A 6,245-nucleotide genomic window follows, 5' to 3' on the forward strand; every position below is an offset into this window, starting at 1 on the left:
ACCTAGGTCATTGGCTTGTCAGGGTTCTCTTGCTTGCAAGATTCCAGCAGACTCAGTCCCTGCCCCTGCCTTACTACCTGGGCATTGTTCCAATGAGGACTGTTTTAGCTTCTGACCTGTTATAAATATGTATTCATTCCTGCAATAAATATTTAATGAGCACCTACTAGGTACCAGGCACTGTTCTAGTTATACTGGGCAAACAGTGAGGGAGAGAATTAGACCTAGCCCCTGCCCAAGCATTCGTACGTGAGGGTGAAGACCAGAAGCAAGCTGCAGGGGCTAGAGAACTCTAGAACCTTAGCAGACTCCTGGGCCAACCCCTCATTTTACAGATAGGCAGAGCGAAGCCCAGAAGAAGTCAGCTCATGAGTAGCTCACTAAAGTCCCCTGTGCCTTGGTCCAGTATTCTATCCCACACATCTATACAAACCTGAATCGGAAGCGGAGGACCCTCAGGATTACAAGATGTATCTTCATAATGAGCCCTCCATGCAGTCAGCAGCCCAGTGTGGAGAGTCAACGTAGATTTCCACATTCCAACTGGACTTCACTTTTTCTCTCATCACAAACCTCCCAGTAAATCTGGAACTCTAAGAAATACTGCCACCCTGAGCTTGAGCTCCTCACTGAGGCTGATGTGATTTAACTGGTCTACGCTGTCTGTGCCAGGAACTTTCCCGGGTTCTGTGAGGACCACAAGTTGAGGACCGGAGCATCTCTGTCGTAGGCTGGTTGGTGCTGAGGCTGTACTGAATAATCCCAGGCTGGGCTTGGGGGTGGGGACAAACATTCCAACTCTGCCTCAGGTTTTGGGGCAAAATGTGCCTCTAGGCCTGTTTAAAATGCTCATGGAGACCCTACTTGCAGTTTTTGAATCACAGTCTCTAGAGGTGGAACCCAGGAATCTGCATTTTAGGAAGCACTCCAGAAGTTTGCTATGCACAATAAATTTTGAGAACTACTGCTCTGGGGCCAAACAACTGTGGACGATCAATATTTCTGTTTGCTCCCTTTCTCCCGGCAACATCTTTTCCTTTTTCAAGGTCTCAAGGGCTTAACCCTGAGTGTTCAGACAGGGTGGGAAGGCAGCAGCCCTGTGTTTTCTTGCTGTTCTCAGGTCTGCAGAACTTTCCTCAGCCCTGCTGCCCCACTCACGGTGGGTAGGAGGGTTGGGGGCTGGGGTTGAGACAGCACAAGCCTGTTATGAATAAGCCCTTTCTGAGGTTTGGCAGCCCTGAGTGGAGAGAAGGCTTTTTTTGTTGGCTGCAGCAGTCAGCATAAAAGAAGGGCAGTGCTGGGTCTCAAAGCCAGACTTCTAAGTGCAAGGAGATGTCAAGTCCTGAGGGAAGGCCCCCTGGCCTTCTGCACAGGCCCAGCTACTGCATTCTCTGCCATGTTATATAAAAAGCCCAACCCCAGCCCTGGCGATGAAGGGGGCAGTGTTGGGTCACAAGGCTGGATGACTTCCTTTCATTTCCCTGTGGGCCATCCTTCTGAGCCTGAATGCAGAAAGGACCTGGGAAATGGGACCATTCACCAGGCAGCTGACAAGGTTCACAGCTTTCCACGGGTCCAGCTCCATTTTGTGTCACAAGATTTTCAGAGTTTGGAGCAAGAAGACAGGAAGGAAGCTTCGGCTGGCTCAGGGGTATTGTTAAAATGAACTTAAGACTCACCAAGAGCAGGATGCTGTAGGAATCACAGTAAATGGATTAGCTGAATCCGATCAAGTAATTTAGGAATCTGGGTGGTAGGTAGTGGCCGTGTCTGTAGGTGGGTGGCAGAATCAAAACAGACTTTAGAATTAACTAATGGTATAACTTTAACCCAGAAAAAAAGGTTGCAAAACCAGTCCCCCTGAAGGAAATGAACTTGAAGTTCCCTGTTTTCACTGTGACGGTAAAAAGGGCTCAGTGTATCTACTTGGAGCTCAAATAGAATTGTCCTGGGTATAGGCAGCCCCAGAAGCAAGAGCACAGCCCTTCTTCCCACCATGCAAGTTCTGTTCTTTCCCAGAGCTGCCCTCATGTCTGTTTATCTCTCCATCAAGGACTGTGAAGAGGGGGTGCACAACAGATTAGGAATCAGTTAAAGATACAGTATTTACTCTTGTCATTCTGGAGATAAGGTCTCATACCTGTCCCACAGCTTCATGGTGTTGTGGAAAAAACAAGGACTTTGATGATAGAAAGTTCTATGTTTAATTCCCTGTATTGTGCATCTTAGGCAAATTGCAATTTCTGAGCCTTCAGGGTCCACCTCTCATCTCCATTGTCCTCCTAAATGCCGCACACAGTGGAGCTGGGCTTGACTGAATTCATCATCCTGAACTATTGTCTAAAGAGTAGAAGGGGAGTCAAGGGAGAAGAGCTTTGACCAAGTGGCCAGGACTTTCTGCCAGAGACAGATCAGCCACTTTGCATTTCCTAAACCTGCGTTTTCACCATTCAGAAGGGGAAATGTGCACAGTGCGTTCAGGCCCTGCATCCGGTTCCCTGTGGCCATGTGATGGAACCAACATCAGGGCTTTCCAGGAAATGAGGCTGGTCATCAGGTTGCTGAAAACAAGCAGATGAATAATTGATCAACTCAAATCTGTGTCTCCAAAGATCACTGATAAAACTGAGCCAGCCATCCTCCTATTTCAAGAAAGCTTGGGTCTCTGGCTAAGAAATCAGAAGATGCAACTGAAGAACCTTTCACTCCTCTCTGACTGTATCTAAAGCTCACATACAGCTACCCAGTCTTTATTCCAAGTTGTTCTTATTAGAACAGGTCCCCTCTCTTTACACTCTGGCTCGGACACAGGCTACATCCCATAGCTGCTTCTGTTATTTTATTGGTTCCTAGAGCCTTCACAAAGGTGATTTTCTCATTCACGATACTTTTGTTCCTCTGAACCAGTCTAGCTTTTTCTTCTAGCTTCACTTTTCCTATAAAAAACATCTTTATTAATTCCATCTAGTTCATTTTTTATTTTTTTTTGAAGTATACTTGTATTATATTGATGTACAATATTATATGTTACAAGTATACAATATAGTGATTCACAATTTTTAAAGGTTATACTCCTTATAGTTATTATAAAATATTGGCTATATTCCCCATGTTGTACAATATATCCTTGTAGCTTATTTAACACATAATAGTTTGTACCACTTTATCCCCTACCGCTATCTTGCCCCTCCCCTCTTCCTTCTCCCCACTGGTAACCTCTAGTTTCTTCTCTATATCTGTGAGTCTGCTTATTTTTTATTATATTCACTAGTTTGTTGTATTTTTTAGATTCTACATACAAGTGATATCATACAGTATTTGTCTTTCTCTGACTTACTTCACTTAGCATAATACCCTCCATGTCCATCCATGTTGCTGAAAATTGTGAAATTTCATTCTTTTTTATGGCTGAGTAGTATCTCATTGTGTATATAATACCACATCTTCTTTATCCATTCATCTGTTGATGGACACTTAGGTTGCTTCCATGTCTTGACAACTGAAGATAATGTTGCTATGAATATTGGAGTGCATGTATCTTTCATAATTCCATCTAGTTCTAATCAAACAATTCCAGAAAATGTCTCAATAATTTTTGTAATAGGTATATACTGCATCTTTCTGTTTTTCATTGTTCTTAAGTAAATTTATCACTAGCTGGAATAATGTCTACTGTTTCTTACAAGCAGCAGCATAATACCATTGGAAGGACAGAAATTGAAGTCAAACGATTTGTATTCCGGTTTCAATTCTGACCGTTATTGGCTAGATGATCATGAAGAAATAACTCGATCTCCTATCCATTCATTCATTCAGTGCCTAGTGTGTACTAGTCACTAAGCTAGGTGCTGGGAACACAGAGATGCTTAAAACACATTCTCTGTTCTTAAGGAATTCATATCTAGCAGTGTAGAAAAGTGATTAAGTGCAATGATAAAAGATTTACACAGGGTATTATGGGAATTCAGAGATGAGAGACCTAGTACAGATATGAGCTGAAAATAGGAGAAATCAGAAAACATTCCAGGATTCTCTGAAGGATTCTTAAAAGATGAGTAGGAGCTAGCTTGGCAAATGGGCAAGAGCATATTCCAGACAGAGGGTCTCAACTTGGGGCAAAGGCATAGACTCAGAGTTCAATGCTATTGGCATGAAAGTTCAAAGTAAGAGGTGGGAGGATATAAACGAACTGAAGAGGGCCAGGTCATGGAGCACACTGGATGTTATATTTAATAGCTTGGACTATCAGTGGTTATCAAAGAACATGCTGCAGTACACTGATCTGTCATTAATTTTTCCAGGGGTGCTGTCAAAGCTTTATCAGTGTGTAAAATTTGTTTTTTTGATACATATTTTTGATGTGATTTAAGATAAAATAAGCCAGCAAATAAGCAAGAGGCAAGAGGCATAGCATAAAATCAGGCCCAAGAAAGACTATGTGTTTAGCAAAACAAGGTCTTTGCTTTGTGGCTATGTAAAAATATGTAGCTGAGTTAAGGTTTCACCCCTGCCTTGGCTGGAGAAAAGCAGGGATGGATTCTCCTGCTGGTTCCTTCCCCAAGTAGATGCTGGTGAGGGAGCTTCCCCTTCCACCACACTACCCTCTCTTCCACTTCTGGGCCACTGAAGAGGTTCACATGGCATAGTTTGGAAACAATCAGCAAAGCCTCAGGCCCCAGGCTGCTTTCACTGCTGTCCTGTGAGTTAAGGGGAACCTGTGACCAGCTCACAAGGCAATGCCTCTGGGGGGGTGGGTGGAGCAGAACTTGGTGTGATTAGATGGGGAGGGTGGGCAGGGGAAGGCAAGGAGAAAAACAAAAATACCTCAGTTTAGTATCTCCAAATTTTATCCTTTTATAGGAGTAAATCATTTTAATCCAATAGCCTCACCATGGTGAGAAGTGATAAAGGGAATGTCGCAAAAACCATAGACACTTTTAGCTGCTAAGGAACATTTTATTGGCATATCAATCTGCTGTAATCATCGCTGGCGTGGTTGGTGGTGTTAGTCATCAGGATAGGCCCTAATGGGCCAGGTAAGTGACCCTTGCTCTGGTCACACAGCTCTAAAGAGGTCGTCCTTGGGGCAGATGTGTTAGCTGGGGGAGGCGAGGGTGATAAAGGAGAACTATGTCCACATTGTCACTAGCAGCCACATTGTTATACTGAGACTGAGGCCATTCACCCAGGTCGGATGAGGTGGTCCACAGCACACATCCACAGAAACCCACCTGCAGAACTGTCTGGACTCAGGTATGGAGTGGACTTCAAGGGAGGCAGCTGTTTTCTGAAGGTCTGACATGAACCCTCATTCAGCATTTCCATCTGCACTTGTGGCCCCCACCACCCCTCAGCATATGGAAGCTGACAACTCCTATTTTAATCATTCTGCCATTTATTACTGACTGTACTTACACTTTCTTGTTTTAGACTTTAAATCTTATTTCACTTACCCAGGTAGTATCCTCCTGTCAATCTGAACTTCCTGACATGTTAATACAGTTGCCAGTCTTGGAACCCCTTCACGCGTACCACCAAAAATTCTTGGCTCTATAAACACAATTTAAATTCTACTGCTGGTTTTAAGGTGGGAAACAAGATGGCCAGATAATGCACTTTAAATAAATTCTAATAATTCCGTGGCCACGTGGAGGATGGAATCGAAAGGGAGTATATTGATTGCAGAAAGACTGAAGGAAGCTGTTGCCTTTGGCCCAGGTGAGAAGATTTGTCACTTCATTCCCAGGACTTTCAACTGAAGGGAAACTAGGGATGTATCTGCAATGAACTCAGTGAATCGGAATCTAGAGCTAAAAAGACACCCCAGGTTGCATGAGTAGTGGTTAAGAGCAAGGACTTCGACGTCAGGTAAAGCTGGGTTCGAATCCCAGCTCAACCATTTACATTACATGACTCATCTTTGACAAGACAGAAAACTTCTCCAGGCCTCCCAGCCAACAGTAAAGTGGAAATGCACCTACCTAAATTGCTTAGGTGGTTAATCTATGGGAAATGTTATCCTGAAGCTTTTCTCCCTAGATGACACAGGAACTCAGAATACTCCAATTAATTTGAGGCATTTAAGTTCAAGCTGGGCGTAACAGTAGAAAGAAATATTCCAAAGTGTAAAAAAGAAGAACTGGTGATTATCAGCATGAGGAATGGAGAAACTGTAGAAATTGGGACAATTAACGTGAATAAAATTCTAAAGATTTGAAATTAGGAAAAAGGGTCAAGAGGTCAAT

The sequence above is a fragment of the Balaenoptera ricei genome, chromosome 8 (genome assembly GCF_028023285.1).
Source record: "Balaenoptera ricei isolate mBalRic1 chromosome 8, mBalRic1.hap2, whole genome shotgun sequence".
NCBI classification, from domain to species: Eukaryota; Metazoa; Chordata; class Mammalia; order Artiodactyla; family Balaenopteridae; genus Balaenoptera; species Balaenoptera ricei.